Source organism: Chiloscyllium punctatum, chromosome 21 (genome assembly GCF_047496795.1).
Source record: "Chiloscyllium punctatum isolate Juve2018m chromosome 21, sChiPun1.3, whole genome shotgun sequence".
Taxonomy (NCBI): Eukaryota; Metazoa; Chordata; class Chondrichthyes; order Orectolobiformes; family Hemiscylliidae; genus Chiloscyllium; species Chiloscyllium punctatum.
The window spans coordinates 67,253,164-67,269,840 of NC_092759.1; positions in this window are offsets into that span (position 1 = coordinate 67,253,164).

Below are 16,677 nucleotides of genomic sequence, written 5' to 3' on the forward strand. Positions count from 1 at the left end.
TTAATCCGGCCCCTTCCATACTCTGAGGCGCTGTGATGCAGAAATAACACCTGAATTGACCCGGCCTATCCCACAGACACAAGGACTGTGTTCCAGACCCTAAATCTGGATTATTCCAGCCACCCCCACACTTTCAGGCACTTTGTGCCAGACCCTAACCCTTGGATTAATTTGGCCTATCCCACACTCACCGGCACTGTTTTCCAGACCATACCCCTGGAATGTTTCGGCCTACCACACACTCGCCGGCACTGTGTTCCAGACCATACCCCTGGATTATTCCGGCCTACCCCACACTCTCAGATACTGTGTTCTAGAATTTAACCCCTGGATTAATCTGGCCTACCTCACACTCTCAGACACTGTGTTCCAGACCCTAACCCCTGTATTAATCCGGCCTATCGCACTCTCTCAGACACTGTGTTCCAGACACTAACACCTGGATTAATTCGGCCTCCCCCACACTCTCAGGCAAAGTGTTCCAGACCCTAACCCCTGTATTAATCTGGCCTATGCCACACTCTCAGGCAAAGTGTTCCAGACCCTAATCCCCGGATTTTTCCGGCCTATCCCACACTCCAGGCACTTTGCTCCAGATCCTAACCTCTGGATTAATCCGGCCTCACCCACACTTTCTGACACTGTGTTCCAGACCCTAACCACCGGATTAATCCGGCCTATCCCTCACGCTCAGACATTGTGTTCCAGATCCTAACTCCTGGATTAATCCGGCCTATCCCACACTCTCGGGCACTGTTCCAGACATTAACCCCTGGATTGACCCGGTGTCCCCACACTCCCAGACACTGTATTCCAGACCCTAACCCCTGGATTAATCTGACCTATCCCACACTCTCAACCACTGCATTCCAGACCCTAACTCCTGGAATATTCTGGCCTATCCCACACTCACACCCTGTGTTGCAGACCCTATCCCCTGGATTAATCCGGTCTATCCCATAAACTCAGACAGTGTATTCCAGACTCAAACACCTGGATTGACCCGGCCACCCCAAACTCTCTGACAATGTCTTCCAGTCCCTAACCCATGGATTAATCTGGACAAGACACACTCTCAGACATTGTGTTCCAGACCCTAATTCCTGGAGTAATCCAGCCTATCCCACACTCTCTGGCACTGTGTTTCAGACCCTAAGGCCTGGATTAATCCGGCCCCTTCCATACTCTGAGGCGCTGTGATGCAGAAATAACCCCTGGGTTGACCCGGCCAATCCCACAGTCACAAGGACTGTGTTCCAGACCATAAATCTGGATCATTCCAGCCACCCCCACACTTACAGGCACTTTGTGCCAGACCCTAACCCTTGGATTAATTTGGCCTATCCCACACTCGCCGGCACTGTATTCGAGACCATACCCCTAGAATATTTCGGCCTACCCCACACTCGCCGGCACTGTGTTCCAGACCATACCCCTGGATTATTCCGGCCTACCCCACACTCTCAGGTACTGTGTTCCAGACCATACCCTTGGATTATTCCGGCCTACCCCGCACTCTCAGATACTGTGTTCCAGACCCTAACCCCTGTATTAATCCGGCCTATCGCACTCTCTAAGACACTGTGTTCCAGACACTAACTCCTGGATTAATCTGGCATACACCACATTCACAGACACTGTGTTCCAGACCCTATCCCCTGGATGAATCCGGCCTATCCCACATTCTCAGACACTGTGTTCTAGAACCTAACCCCTGGATTAATCTGGCCTACCCCACACTCTCAGACACTGTGTTCCAGACCCTAACCCCAGTATTAATCCGGCCTATCCCACATTCTCAGACACTGTGTTCCAGACACTAACCCCTGGATTAATCCGGCCTCCCCTACACTCTCAGGCAAAGTGTTCCAGACCCTAACCCCTGTATTAATCTGGCCTATCCCACACTCTCAGGCAAAGTGTTCCAGACACTAACCCCTGGATTTTTCCGGCCTATCCCACACTCTCAGGAACTGTATTCCAGACCCTAACCCCTGGATTTTTCCAGCCTACCCCACACTCTCAGACACTGTGTTCCAGACCCAACACCTGGATTATTCTGGTCTATCCCACACCCTCAGACACTGTGTTCCAGACCCTAAACACAGGATTAATCCGGCCTCCCCCACACTCTCAGGCCTTGTGTTCCAGACCCTAAACCCTCGATTAATCCGGCCTATGCCACACTCTCAGACACTATGTTCCAGACCCTAACCCCTGGATTTTTCCACCCTATCCTACACTCTTAGACACTGTGTTCCAGACCCTATCCCCTGGATTAATCCGGTTGAGCCCTCAATCTCAGAAACTGTGTTTCAGACACTAACCCCTGGATTAATCCGGCCTCTCCAACACTCTCACGCACCGTGTTCCAGACCCAAACCCCTGGATTGACCCGCCCTACCCCACACTCTCAGACACTGTGTTCCAGACACTAAACCCTGAATTAATCCGCTCTCCCCACACTCTCAGTCACTGCATTCCAGACCCTAACCCATGGACTAACCTGACTTCCCCCACACTTTCAGACACTGTGTTCCAGACCCTAACCACTGGATAAATCCGGCCTATCCCACACTCTCAGGCACTGTATTCAAGACCCTAACGCCTGGATTAATCCATCATATCCCACTCTCTCAGGCATAGTGTTCCACACCCTAACCCCTGGATTAGTCTGGCGTATACTACACTCTCAGGCAATGTGTTGCAGACCATAACTCCTGGATTATTCCAGCATTCCCCAAACTCTCAGACACTGTGTTCCAGACCCTAACCCCTGGATTATTCCGGCCTACCCCACACTCTCAGACACTGTGTTGCAGACGCTAACTCCTGGAATATTCCGGCCTATCCCACACTCACATACTGTGTTCCAGACCCTCACCCCTGGATTAATCCGGTCTATCCTATAAACTCAGACAATGTATTCCAGACCCTAACCCCTGGATTGACCCGGCCACCCCAAACTCTTTGACACTGTGTTCCAGTCCCTAACCCATGGATTAATCCGGCCAATACACACTCTCAGGCTCTGTGTTCCAGACCCTAATTCCTGGAGTAATCTGATCTATCCCACATTCTCAGACAATGTATTCCAGACACTAGCCCCTGAATTAATCCGGTTTATCCCATACTCTTAGACACTGTGTACCGGATTCTAACCATTGAATTGACCCGGTCTATGCCACAATCTCCAGCACTTTTTTCCAGACCCTAACCCCTGTATTAATCCAGCCTATCCCACACTCTCAGACACTGTGTTCAAGACCCTAACCCCTGGATTAATCCGGCCTACCCCGCACTCTCTGGCACTTTGTTCCAGATCCTAACCCCTGGATTAATCCGGCCTGTCCAACACTCTCTGACACTGTGTTCCAACCCTAACCCCTAGATTAATCTGGCCCACCCCACACTGTCTGGCACTTTGTTCCAGACTCTAACCTCTGTATTAATCCAGCCTATCCCACACTCTCAGACACTGTGTTCCAGACCCTAACCCCTGGATTACGGCGGCCTATCCCACACTCTCAGACACTGTGTTCCAGGCCCTTAACCCTGGATTAATCCGGTTTCTCCCACATTCTCAAATGCTTTGTTCCAGAACCTAACCCTTGGATTAATCCGATTTATCCCATGCTCTCAGGCACTTTTTCCCACACCCTAACCACTGGATTGACCCGGCCTATCCCACACTCTCAGACACTGTGTTTCAGACACTAACCACTAGATTAATCCGGCCTGTCCCACATTCTCAGGTGCTGTATTCCAGCCACTAACCCCTGGATTAATCCAGCCTACACCACACTCTCAGACACTATGTTCCAGACACGAATCCCTGGATCAATCCTCCCTATCCCACACGTTCAGACTCTGCATTCCAGATCGTATCCCCTGGATTAATCCGGCCTCCGCCACACTTTCGGAAACTGTTTTCCAGACCCTAAACATTGGATTAATCTGGCCTACACCACAGTCTCAGACACTGTGTTCCAGACCTTAACCCCTGGATTAACCCAGCCTACCCCACACTCTCAGGCACTGTATTCCAGACCCTAACCCCTGGATTTTTCCGGCCTATTCCACTCTCTCAGACACCATGTTCCAGACCCTATCCGCTGGACTAACCTGGCCGCCCCACACTCTCAGACACTGTGTTCCAGATCCTAACCCCTGGATTTATCCGGCCTCCCCACACCCTCAGACACTGTGTTCCAGACCCTAACCACTGGATTAATCCGGCCTATCCCACGCTCTCAGGCACTGTGTTCCAGACCTTAACCCCTGGATTAATCCGACCAATCACACACTCTCAGACATTGTGTTACAGAACGTAACCCCTGGATTGACCGGGCCTATTCCACACTCTCAAACACTGTGTTCCAGACCCTAACCACTGGATTGACTCGGCCTACCCCACACTCTCAGACACTGTGTTCCAGACACTAACTCCTGGATTTATCCGGCCTCCCCACACCCTCAGTCACTTTGTTCCAGACCCGAACTCCTGGATTAATCCGGCCTCCCGACACTCTCAGACACTGTGTTCCAGACCCTAACTCCTGGATTTATCTGGCCTCCCCACACCCTCAGTCACTGTGTTCCAGACCCTAACCACTGGATTAATCCGGCCTATCCCACACTCTCAGGCACTGTGTTCCAGACCCTAACCACTGGATTTATTCGGCCTATCCCATACTCTCAGGTACTGTGTTACTAGACCCTAACCCCTGGATTACCCCGGCCTATCCCACACGCACAGATACTGTATTCCAGACCCTAACACCTGGATTGACCCGGCCTATCCCACATTCTCAGATACTTTGTTCCAGACCCAAACCACTGGATTAATCCGTCCATCGCCATACTCTCAGAGACTGTGGTCCAGACCCTAACCCATGTATTAATCTGGCATTTCCTACACTCTCAGGCACTCTGTTCCACACCCTAACCCCTGGATTAATCCGGCCTATCCCACTGTCTCAGGCATTGAGTTCCAGACCCTAACCCCTGGATTAATCCGGCCTATCCCACACTCTCAGGCACTGTGTTCCAGACCTGGATTTTCAGAAAGCTGTTGAAAACGTCCCACGTCGGAGGTTAGTGAGCAAAATTAGGGCCCATGGTATTGGGCGAAACGTACTAACTTGGATTGAATGTTGGTTGGCTGACAGGAAACACAGAGTAGTGATAAACGGCTCCATTCGGAATGGCAGGCAGTGACCAGTGGGGTACCGCATGGATCAGTGCTGGGACCGCAGCTTTTTACAAGATATATTAATGATATCGAAGATGGTATCAGCAATAACATGAGCAAATTTGCTGATAATACTAAGCTGGGTGGCAGGGTGAAATGTGATGAGAATGTTAGGAGATTGCAGAGTGACCTGGACAAGTTAGGTGAGTGGGCAGATGCATGGCAGATGCAGTTTAATGTGGATAAATATGTGGTTATCCACTTTGGTGGCAAGAACACGAAGGCAGATTAGTTCCTCAATGGAATCAATTTTGATAAAGGGGCAGTACAGAGAGATCTGGGTGTTCTTGTACACCAGTCAATGAAGGTAAGTATGTAGTTACAGCAGGTAGTGAAGAAGGATAATAGCATGCTGGCCTTCATAAAAAGAGGAATTGAGTATAGAAGCAAAGAGGAGTACAGGAGAATGAGAGAGGGGGGAAGGAGAGAGGGGATGGGGGAAAAGGAAGGGGGAAGGAGAAAGGGGAGAAGGGGAGAGTGCAAAGAAGGGGGAATGAGAGAGGGGAGAAGGAGGGGGGAATGTAGAGAGGGGAGAAGGAGAGGGGGAAGGAAGGGGGAAGGAGAGAGGGGAGAAGGAGAGAGGGGTGGACGGAGAGAGTGGTGAAGTAAAGAGGGGAAGTAAGGGGGAAGGAGAGAGGGGAGAAGTAGAGGGGGGGAAGGAGAGAGGGGAAGGAAGCCTGAAGGAGAGAGGGGAGAAGGGGAAGGGGAAGGACGGGGGAAGGAGAGGTGGAGAAAGAGAGAAGGGGGAAGGAGAGAGGGGAAGGAAGGGGGAAGGAGAGACAAGAGAAGGAGAGAAGGGGGAAGGAGAGAGGGGAAAGCAGGGGGAAGGAGAGAAGGGGTGAAGGAGAGAGGGGATAAGGAGGGGGGAAGGAGAGAGCGTGGGAAGGGGGGAGGAGAAGGGGAGGCAGGGGAAGGAGAGAAGGGGGGAAGGAGAGAGGGAAAGGAAGGGGGAAGGAGAGAGGGGATAAGAGAGAGGGGAGAAGGAGAGATGGAAAGGAAGGCGGAAGGAGAGAGGGAGAAGGAGAGATGGGAAGTTAGGGGGAAGGAGAGGGGGGAGAAGGAGAGAGGGGAGAAGGAGAGGGGGGAAGGACAGAGGGGGAAAGGAGGGAGGGGAGACGGAGTGAGGGAAAGGAGGGGAGAAGGAGAGAGGGGAAGAAAGGGGGAAGGTTAGAGGGGAGAAGGAGAGACAGGAAGATAGGGTAAAGGAGAGGGGAGAAGGAGAGACGGGAAGGAAGGGGGAAGGGGAGAGGGGAGAAGGAGAGAGTGGAGAAGGAGAGGGGGGAAGGAGAGAAGGGAGAAAGAGTTGGGGGAAGGAGAGGGTGAAGGATAGTGGGGGAAGGAGAAAGGGGTGAAAGAGAGACGGAAGAAGAAGAGAGGGGGAAGGAGAGGGGTAAGTAGGGAGGGGAGAAGGAGGAAGCAGAAGAAACGGCGAAGGAAAGAGAGGGGAACGAGACGGGGAAGGAAGGGGGTAGGAGAGAGGGGTGAAGGAGGGGGGGAAGGGGATTGAGAGAGGGGAGAAGAAGAGAGGGGGGAAGGAGAGAGGGTAATGAATGGGTAAGGAGAGAGGTTTCGAAGGAGAGAGGGGAAGGAAGGGTGAAGGAGAGCGCGGGGAATGAAGGGAGAAGGGGAAATTGGGAGAAAGAGAGAGGGGAATGAAGGGGGAAGGAGAGAGGGAAGGGGAAGAAGAGAGGGGAGAAGGAGAGAGGGGAGAAGGAGAGAGGGGAAAGAGAGAGGGGACAAGGAGAGAGGGGAGAAAGAGAGGAGGGAAGGAGAGAGGGGAAGGTAGGGGAAGGGGAGAGTGGAGAAGGAGAGAGGGGAGAAGGAGAGGGGGGAAGGAGAGAGGGGAGAAAGAGAGGGGGAAGAAGAGGGTGACAGATAGTGGGGGGAAGAAGAGACGGGAGAAGGAGAGGGGGGAAGGAGAGAGGGTAAGGAATTGGTAAGGAGAGAGGGGAGAAGGAGAGAGGGGAAGGAAAGGTGAAGGAGAGCGTGGGGAATGAAGGGAGAAGGGGAAAGGGGGAGAAAGAGAGAGGGGAAGGAATGGGGTAGGAGAGAGGGGAAAACAGACCGGGAAGAAAAGGGGTAGGAGAGAGGGAAGGGGGAAGACGAGAGGGGAGAAGGAGAGAAGGGTGAAGGCGAGAGGGGACAAGGAGAGAGGGGACAAGGAGAGAGGGGAGAAAGGGGGGGGGGAAGGAGAGAGTGGAAGGGGGGAACGAGTGAGTGGAGAAGAAGGGATGGGGAAAGCAGAGCGGGGGAAGGAGAGAGGGGGAAGGAGAGAGGTGAGAGGGAGAGAGTGGAAGAAGGGGTGAAAGAGAGGGACAAGGAGGGAGGGGGAAGGAGAGGGGAAAGGAGAGAGAGGGGAGAAGGAGAGAGAAGGAAGGTGGAAGGAGAGAGGGGAGAAGGAGGGAGGGGAGAAGGAGAGAGGGGAAAAGGAGAGAGGGGAAGAAATGGGGAAGGGGAGAATGAGAGGGGAGAGAAGGAGAGATGGGAGAAGGAGGGAGGGGAGAAGGAGGGAGGGGAGAAGGAGAGAGGGAGGAGGAGAGTGGGGAGAAGGAGAGAGGGGAAGGAAGCAGGAAGGAGAAAGGGGAGAATGAGGGAGGGGGAAGGAGGGAGGGGAGAAGGAGAGAGGAGAGAATGAGAGCGGGATGGACGGGGGAAGGACAGAGGGGAGGATGAGAGAGAGGACAAGGAGGGGGGAAGGAGAAAGGGAGAAGGAGGGAGGGGAAGGAAGGGGGAAGGAGAGAGGGGAGAAGGATAGAGGGGAGAAGGAGAGGGGGTAGGAAGGGTGAAGGAGAGAGGAGGCAAGATAAGGGTAAGGGGAGAGGGGAAAAATGAGAGAGGGGAAGGAAGGTTGAAGGAGAGAGGGGAGATGTAGAGGGGCGAAAGAGAGGGGGAAAGGAGAGGGGGACGGATAGATGGTGGAAGGAAAGAGTGGGGAACAGGGGGGAATGAGAGAGGGGTAAGGGGGGAAGGAGTGAGGGGAGAAGGAGAGCGGGGGAAGGAGAGAGTGGGAAGGAGACAGTGAGGAAGTATAGAGGGGAAGGATAGAGGAGAGAAGGAGAGAGGCAGAGGGAAGTAGAGGGGAGAAGGAGGGAGGGGAGATGGAGAGAGGGGGAAGGGTAGAGGGCGAAGTAGGGAGGGGAGGAGGAGAAAGGGGAAGAAATGGGGAAGGAAAGAGGGGGAAGGAGAGGGGGGAAGGAAGGGGGTAGGAGAGAGGGGAAGGAAGGGGGAAGGAGAAAGGGGAGAAGGAGAGGGAGGAAAGGGGATGGAGAGAGGGGAGAAGGAGAGAGGGGGAAAGGAAGGGGGAAGGAGAGAGGGGAGAAGGAGAAAGTGGGGAAGGAGAGAGGGGTGAAGGAGAGAGGGTAAGGAATGGGGAAGGAGAGAGGGGAGAAGGAGAGAGGGGGGTAGGAGAGAGCGGAGAAGGAGACAGGTGGGGAAGAAGAAAGGGCAAGGAAGGGGGTAGGAGAAAGAGGAGAAGGAGAGAAGGGGGAAGGAGAGAGGGGAAGGAAGGGGAAGGAGAGAGGGGAGAAGGAAAGAGGGAAAGGAAGCGGGAAGGAGACAGAGAGGGGAGAAGGAGACAGGTGGCGAAGAAGAGAGGGGAAGGAAGGGGGAAGGAGAGAGGGGAGAAGGACGGGGCAAGGAATGGGTAAGCAGAGCGGGGGGAAGGAGAGGGGGAATGATGGGGGAAGGAGAGAGGGGAAAAGGAGAGAGGGGGGAAGGAGGGAGGGGGGAAGGAGAGAGGGGAAGGAAGGGGGAAGGACAGAGGCGAGAAGGAGAGAGTGGTGAAGGAGGGTGGAAGGAAGGGGGACGGAGAGAGGGGAGAAGGAGAGAGGGGAATGAAGGGGAATGAGAGAGGGGGCAAGGAGAAAGGGTAGAAGGAGGGGGAAGGAAAGGGGGTGAAGAGAGAGGGTAAGGAATGGGAAAGGAGAGAGGGATGAAGGAGAGAGAGGAAGGAAGGGGGAAGGAGAGAGTGGAGAAGGAGCGCGGAGGGAAGGAAGGGGGAAGGAGAGAGGGGGAAGGAGAGAGGGGGAAGGAGAGAGGGGAGAAGGAGAGAGGGGGAAACGAAGCAGGAAGGAGAAAGGGGAGGAGAGAGGGGACACGGAGAGGGGGAAAGGAGAAAGGGGAGAAGGAGAGAGGGGACACGGAGAGGGAGGTAGGAGGGGGAGAAGGAGAGAAGGGGGAAGGAAGCGGGAAGGAGAGATGGGAGAAGGAGAGAGGGTAAGGAAGGGGGAAGAAGAGGGGAAGAAGGAGAGGGGGAAGGAGAGATGGGGAAGGAGAGAGGGGAGAAGAAGACGGGTGGGGAAGAAGAGAGGAGAAGGAAGGGGGAAGGAGAGAGGGGGAAGGAAGGGGGTAAGAGAGAGTGGAGAATTAGAGAAGGAGGGGGAAGGAGAGCGGGGAATGACGGGGGAAGGGGAGAGGGGGAGAAGATGGGGGAAGGAACGTGGAAGGACAGAGGGGAGAAACAGAGCGGAGAAGGAAGGGGGAAGGAGAGAGGGACAAGGAGGGAGGGGGAAGGAGAGGGGAAAGGAGAGAGGGAAGGAGAGAGGCGAGAAAACAGGGAAGAAAGAGGGGGTAGGGGGAAGGAAGGGGGAGGAGAGAGGGTAAGGAAGGGGGAAAGAGAGAGTGGAGAAGGAGAGAGGGGACCATGGAGAGGGGAGATGGAGGGTTAGAAGAAGAGAGGGAGAAGGAGGGAGGGGGAAGGAGAGAGGGGAGAACGAGAGGGGGAAGGAGAGAGGGGGAAGTTGGGAGGGTGAAGGAGAAGGTAAAGGAGAGAAGGGAGAAGGAGATAGCGGCGTAGGAGAGAAGAGGAAAGGAGAGATGTGAAGGAAGAGGAAGGAGAGAGGGGAGAAGGAAAGAGGGGGGAAGGAGAGTGGGGAAGGAACGGGGGAGAGACGGGCGAAGGAGAGGGGGGAAGTAGAGAGGGAAGGAAGGGGGAAGGAGAGAGGGGAAAAGGAGAGAGGGGAAGGAGAGAGGGGAGGAGAGACGGTAAAGAAGGGAGATGGAGGGGAGGAAGGTGAGAGTGGAGAAGGAGAGAGGGAAAAGAATGGGGAAGGAGAGAGGCGAGAAGGAGAAGGGGAAGGAGAGAGGGGGGAAGTAGCGAGGGGAAGGAAAGGGGAACGAGAGAGTGGAGAAGGAGAGAGGGGGAAGGAGAGAGGGGACCATGGAGAGGGGGGAAGGAGGGTTGGAAGAAGAGAGGGAGAAGGAGGGAGTTGGAAGGAGACAGGGTGAAGGAGAGAGGGGGATGTCGGGAGGGTGAAGGAGAGGGTAAAGGAGAGAGGGGAGGAGATGGTGGATGGAAGAGAGGGGAGGAGAGGGTGGAAGGAGAGATGGGAAGGAAGGGGAAGGAGAGAGGGAGAAGGAGAGACGGGAAGGAGAGAGGGGAGGAGAGATGGGAAGGAAGGGAGAAGGAGGGAAGGAGAGAGGGGAGAAGGAGAGAGGGTAAGGAATGAGGAACGGGGAGAGAGATGAGTAGGAGAAGGGGAAGGAGAGAGGGGAGAAGGAGCAAGGGGAAGCAAGGAGGAACGAGAAAATGGAGAAGGAGAGGGGGTAAGGAGAGAGGTAAAGGAAGGGGGAAGCAGGGAGGGGAGAAGGAGAGGGGGAAGGAGGGGGAAGGAGAAAGGGGAGAATGAGAGAGGGGAACGACGTGGGTAGGAGAGAGGGCAGAAGGAGGGGGAAGGAAAGGGGAAGGAGAGAGGGGAGAACGAAAGAGGGGAGAAGGAGAGGAGGAGGGGGGAGAAGGAGAGAGGGGAGAAGGAGAGATGGGAAAGGAAGGCATAGGAGAGAGGGGAGAAGGAGATAGGGGGAAAGTAGAGAGGGAAGGAAGGAGGAAGGAGATAGGGGAGAAGTTGAGGGGGAGAAGGGGAGGGGGTGAAGTAGAGGCGGTGAAGGAGACAGGGTAAGGAATGGGGCAGGAGAGAGGAGAGAAGGAGAGAGGGGAAGGAATGGGGAGGGTGGCAGAAAGCGGGAAGGAGAGAGGGGAGAAGGAGAGAGAGGAAGGACTGGGGAAGCAGAGAGGGGAGAAGGAGAGGGGGAAAGAAGGGGGAAGGAGAGAGGGGAGAATGAGACGGGGAAGGAAGTGGGTAGGAGAGAGGGGAGAAGAGGGGGGAAGGAATGGGGAAAGAGAGAGGGGAGAACAAAAGAGGGTAGAAGGAGAGAGGGGAGGAGAGAGGGGAGATGGAGAGGGGCGAAGGAGTGGGGGAAGGAGAGAGGGGAGAAGGAGTGTGGGGAGAAAGGGGGGAAGGAGAGAGTGGGGAAGGGGGAACAAGAGAGGAGGAAGGGGTGAAGGAGTGAGTGGAGAAGGAGAGATGGGGAAAGGAGAGAGGGACGGGGAAGGAGAGAGTGGAGAAAGAGAGAGGAAAGAAACAGGGAAGGAGAGAGGGGAGAAGGAGAGAGGGGAGAAGGAGGGGGGAAGGAAGTGGGAAGGAGATAGTAGAGAGGGGAAGGAAGGGGAAAGGAGAGAGGGGAGAAGGAGAGAGGAGGAAGTAGAGAGGGAAGGAAGGGGCAAGGAGAGAAGGGAGAAGGAGAGAGAGGAGACGGAGAGGGGGAAAGGAGGGGGCAAGAAGAGAGGGAGAAGGAGGGAGGCGGAAGCAGAGGGGAAAGGAGAGAGGGGAGGAGGAGAGAGGGGTGAAGGATGGAAGGGAGAAGAAGAGAGGGGAGAAGGAGAGGGGGAAGGAGAGAGAGGGGAGTAGGGAGGGGGAAGGAGAGGGGAAAGGAGAGAGGGGAGAAGGAGAGATGGGAAGGAAGGCGTAGGAGAGAGGGGAGAAGGAGAGAGGGGAAAGTAGAGAGGGAAGGAAGGGGGAAGGAGCTGAGGAGAGGTTGAGAAGGGAGAAGGAGAGGGGGCGAAGGAGAGGCGGTGAAGGAGACCGGGTAAGGAATGGGGAAGGAGAGAGGGGAGAAGGAGAGAGGGGAAGGAATGGAGAAAGGAGGGGGGGAAGAAAGCGGGAAGGAGAGAGCGGAGAAGGAGAGGGGGTAAAGAAGGGGGAAGGAGAGAGGGGAGAATGAGAGAGGGGAAGGAAGTGGGTAGGAGAGAGGGGAGAAGAGGGTCGAAGGAATGGGGAAAGAGAGAGGGGAGAAGGATGGGGAGGAGGGGGGAGAAGGAGAGAGGAGAGAAGGAGAGGGGAAGGAACTGGGAAGGAGAGAGGGGAGAAGGAGAGAGGTTAGATGGAGAGGGGCGAAGGAGTGGGGGAAGGAGAGAGGGGAGAAGGAGAAAGGGGAAGGAGAGAGGGGACAAGGAGAGCGGGGAGAAAGAGAGTGGGGATGGAGAGGGGGACGGATAGAGGGGGAAAGGCGAGAGTGGGAAGTAGGGTGGAAGGATAGAGGGGGGAAGGAGAGAGTTGGGAAGGGGGGAACAAGAGAGGGGAAGGCGTGAAGGAGTGATGGAGAAGGAGAGATGGGGAAAGGAGAGAGGGATGGGGAAGGAGAGGGGAAAGGAGAGAGTGGAGAAGGAGAGAGGTAAAGAAACAGGGAAGGAAAGGAGGGAAGGGGGGAAGGAATGGGCGAGGAGAGAGGGGAAGGAAGTGGGAAGGAGCGAGGGGAGAAGGAGAGAGGTTAGAACGAGGGGGGGAAGGAAAGAGGGGTGAAGGAGAGAGGGGAAGGAAGAGGGCAGGGGAGAAGGAGAGGGGGAGAAGTAGCGAGGGGAAGGAAAAAGGGGAGAAGGAGAGAGGGGAAGAAAGGGGTGAGGAGAGAGGGGAGAAGGAGAGAGTGGACGGAGAGTGGGGAGAAGGAGAGGAGGAGGAAGGGGAAGGAGAGGGGATAAGGAGAGAGGGAGTAGAGGGGGGGAAGGACAGAGGTGAGAAGGAGAGAGGGGAAGGAAGGGGGAGGAGAGAGGGAAAAGAGAGAGGGGAGAAGGAGAGTGGGGAGAAGGAGAGTGGGAGGAAGGGGGAAGGAGAGAGGGGAGAAGGAGAGAGGGGGAAGGAAGGGGGAAGGAGAGAGGGGAGAAGGAGAGAGGGGAAGGAAGGGGGAAGGAGATAGGGGAGAAGGAGAGAGGGGGGAAGGAGAGGGGAGAAGGAGAGGGGGAAGGAAGGGGCAAGGAGAGAGGGGAGAAGGAGAGAGGGGGAAGGAAGGGGGAAGGAGAGAGGGGAGGAGAGAGGGGAAGGAAGGGGGAAGGAGATAGGGGAGAAGGAAAGAGGGGGGAAGGAGAGGCGGTGAAGGAGACAGGGTAAGGAATGGGGAAGGAGAGAGGAGAGAAGGAGAGGGGAGAAGGAGAGAGGGGAGGGAATGGGGAAGGAGTGAGGGGAAGGAAGGGGGAACGTGAGAGTGGAGAAGGACAGAGGGGGGAAGGAAGGGTAAGGAGAGTGGGGAAGGAAGGGTGATGGAGAGTGGGGAGAAGGAGAGATGGGAAAGAAGGGGGAAGGAGAGACGGGAGAAGGAGAGAGGGGAGAAGGAGAGAGGGGGAGGTAGAGGCGGTGAAGGAGACAGGGTAAGGAATGGGGAAGGAGAGAGGGGAGAAGGAGAGAGGGGAAGGAATGAGGAAAGGTGAGAGGGGAAAAGGAAGGGGGAAGGAGCGGGGAGAAGGAGTGGGGGGAAGGAAGCAGCAAGGAGAAAGTGGAGAAGGAGAGAGGGGAAGGAAGGGGGAAGGAGAGAGGGGAGAAGGAGAGAGGGGAGACAGGGAGGGGGAAAGGAGGGGGAAGGAGAGAGGGGAGAAGGAGAGAGGGGTGAAGGAGAGAAGGGAGGAGAGAGGGGAGAAGGAGAGGGGGAAAGGAGAGTTGGGAAGGAAGGTGTAGGAGAGAGGGGAGAAGGAGAGAGGGGGAAAGTAGAGAGGGGAGGAAGGGGGAAGGAGATAGGAGAGAAGGAGAGATGGGAAGGAAATGGGAAACTACAATGTATCTGGAAATGGAGTCATCTAGTTACAAGGATGCGAATTGCAAAGCAGTTTATTGGATGAATGTCCTGTTCCTTCACACAATGCAACATCTGACATTATCGACTATTCCATTCCTCTTCACAGGTGGGTGTTAATATCTCTTCTGTAGTAGTGAGGTGTTTCCATTGTCCTGTTCCTGGAGGGTGTCCTTGCTGGTGCCTCTCTGTCTGACCCACTCCTTTGTGTGACTTTAGTATTGCTGGGTTGTGAAACTGTCCTTAGGGCTTTGAGATAACTGTGGTGTTGTGTCATGTCCATGGGAGCAGCAATCCTAATCCCTTGTATGTGTGCTGTCTGATTCGGCTTGTGAGCTGCTGGGGAATTCTGGGTGTTCTGGTACAGTTTGGCCAATTTTGCTTTTGTGGGCCTATCGTGGGTTGGCAAATCTTTTCCCACACTGATTTGTCCTGACCCGAAATTTATCCAACTATTGGTGATTACTGATTTGTATTGACCCCAAATTTTTCCAAGTGTGGATGGTTATGGATTTGTACTGACACAAAATTTTTCTAATGTTGTGGGTTACTGATTTGCACTGTACAGAAATGTTTTACAATGTCAGTGCTTACTGATTTGTGCTGACCTGCAATTTTTACACTTTTTGGTGGTTACAGATTTGTACAGGCCCGAAATGTTTCTAAGTGTCAGATATTACTGATTTGCACTGCCCCAAAGTTTGTCGAAGTGTCAGTGTTTCCTGATTTGCCATAACCAGAAATGTCCCCATGTGTCAGTGGTTACTGATTTATACTGACCCGAACATTTTCTCAGTGTTGGTGGTTACTGATTTGTACTGACCCCAAATTTTGCTAAGCGTGGATGGTTACTGATTTGCACTGTCCCAAAATTATTTTAAACATCAGTGCTTACCAATTTGTACTGACCCGTAATTTTTCCACCTGTCGGTGGTTAATGATTTGTACTGACCCAAAATTACTCTCAGTGTCGCTGCTTACTGATTTGTACTGACTTGAAATTCACCCAACCCTCAGTGGTTACTGGTTTACACTGACCTCAAATTTTTCTAAGTGTCGGTGATGAATCATCTGTACTGCCCCAAATATTTTCCAAATGTCGGTGTTTACTGATTTGCACTGACTCAAAATCTTTCTTAGTGTCAGTGGTTACTGATTTGTACTATCTTGAAATTTTTCAAACTGCCACTGGTTCCTGTTTTGGCGCTGACCCGAAATGTTTCCAACTGTCCGTGGTTACTGATGGAAACTGACTGGAAATTTTTCAAAGTCTCGGTGGTTACTGATGTGTACTGACTCAAAATTTTTCAGAGTCAGATCTTACTGATTTGTACTGACCCCATTTTTTCCACCTGTCGTTGGTTACTGATTTGTACAGAGCAGAAATTTTTCAAACTGTTGTTTGTAACTGATTTGTACGGACCTGAATTTTCTCTAAGTGTCAGTGGTTACTGATTTGCACTAACCCAGCATTTTCTCAGAGTCAGTGGTTTCTGAGTTGTACTGACCGGAAAATTTTCCAACTGTCAGTGGTTACTGATTTGCGCACACATGAAATTTTTCCAACTGTCGGTGGTTCGCGATTTGTACTGACCCCAAACTTTTGTAAGTGTCAGTGATTACTGGTTTGCACTGCCCTGAGGTTTGTCGAAGCGTCAGTATTTCCTGATTTGCACTGACCAGATTTTTTTCCATGTATCAGTGGTTACTGATTTCTACTGACCCAAACATTTTCTAAGTGTGGATGGTGACTGATTTGCACTGACCCAAATTCTTTTGAAATGTCAGTGCTCACCACTTTTTTGTGGTTACTAATTTATACTCACCCAATATATTTCAAAGTGTCAGGGCTTACTGATTTGAACTGACCATAAATTTTTCAAACTGTCAATGGTTACTGATTTTTACTGACGAGAAATTTTCCAAAATGTTAGTGCTTACTGATTTGAACTGACCCTAAATATTTCCAACTGTCGCTGCTTACTGATTTGAACTGACCATCAGTTTTACTAAGTGTGGATGGTTACTGATTTGTACCGACCTGAATTCTTTTGAAATCTCAGTGTTTATCGATTTGTACTGACCCACAATTTTTCTAACCATCTGTGGTTACTGATGTGCACTGACGCTAAATTTTTTGAACTGTCAGTGATTCTTGATTTCTACTGACATGAAATTATTCTTTGTGTCGGTGGTTACTGATTTGGACCGACCAGAATGTTTTCCATGTATCAGTAGTTACTGATTTGTACTGACCCCAAATTATTCTCAGTTTTGGTGGCTACTGACTTCTACTGACCCAAAAGTTTTCAAACTGTCACTGGTTCCTCATTTGTACTGACTTGACATTTATCAAACCGTGAGTGATTACTGATTTGCACTGCCATAAAGTTTATCGAAGTGTCAGTGTTTCGTGATTTGCACCGACCAGAATTTTTTTCCATGTACCAGTGTTTACTGATTTGGACTGACCCGAACATTTTCTCAGTGTCGGTGGTTACTGATTTTTACTGAGCACAAATTTTGCTAAGCGCGGATGGTGACTGATTTGCACTGTCCCAATTTTTAAAAAAATGTCAGTGCTTACC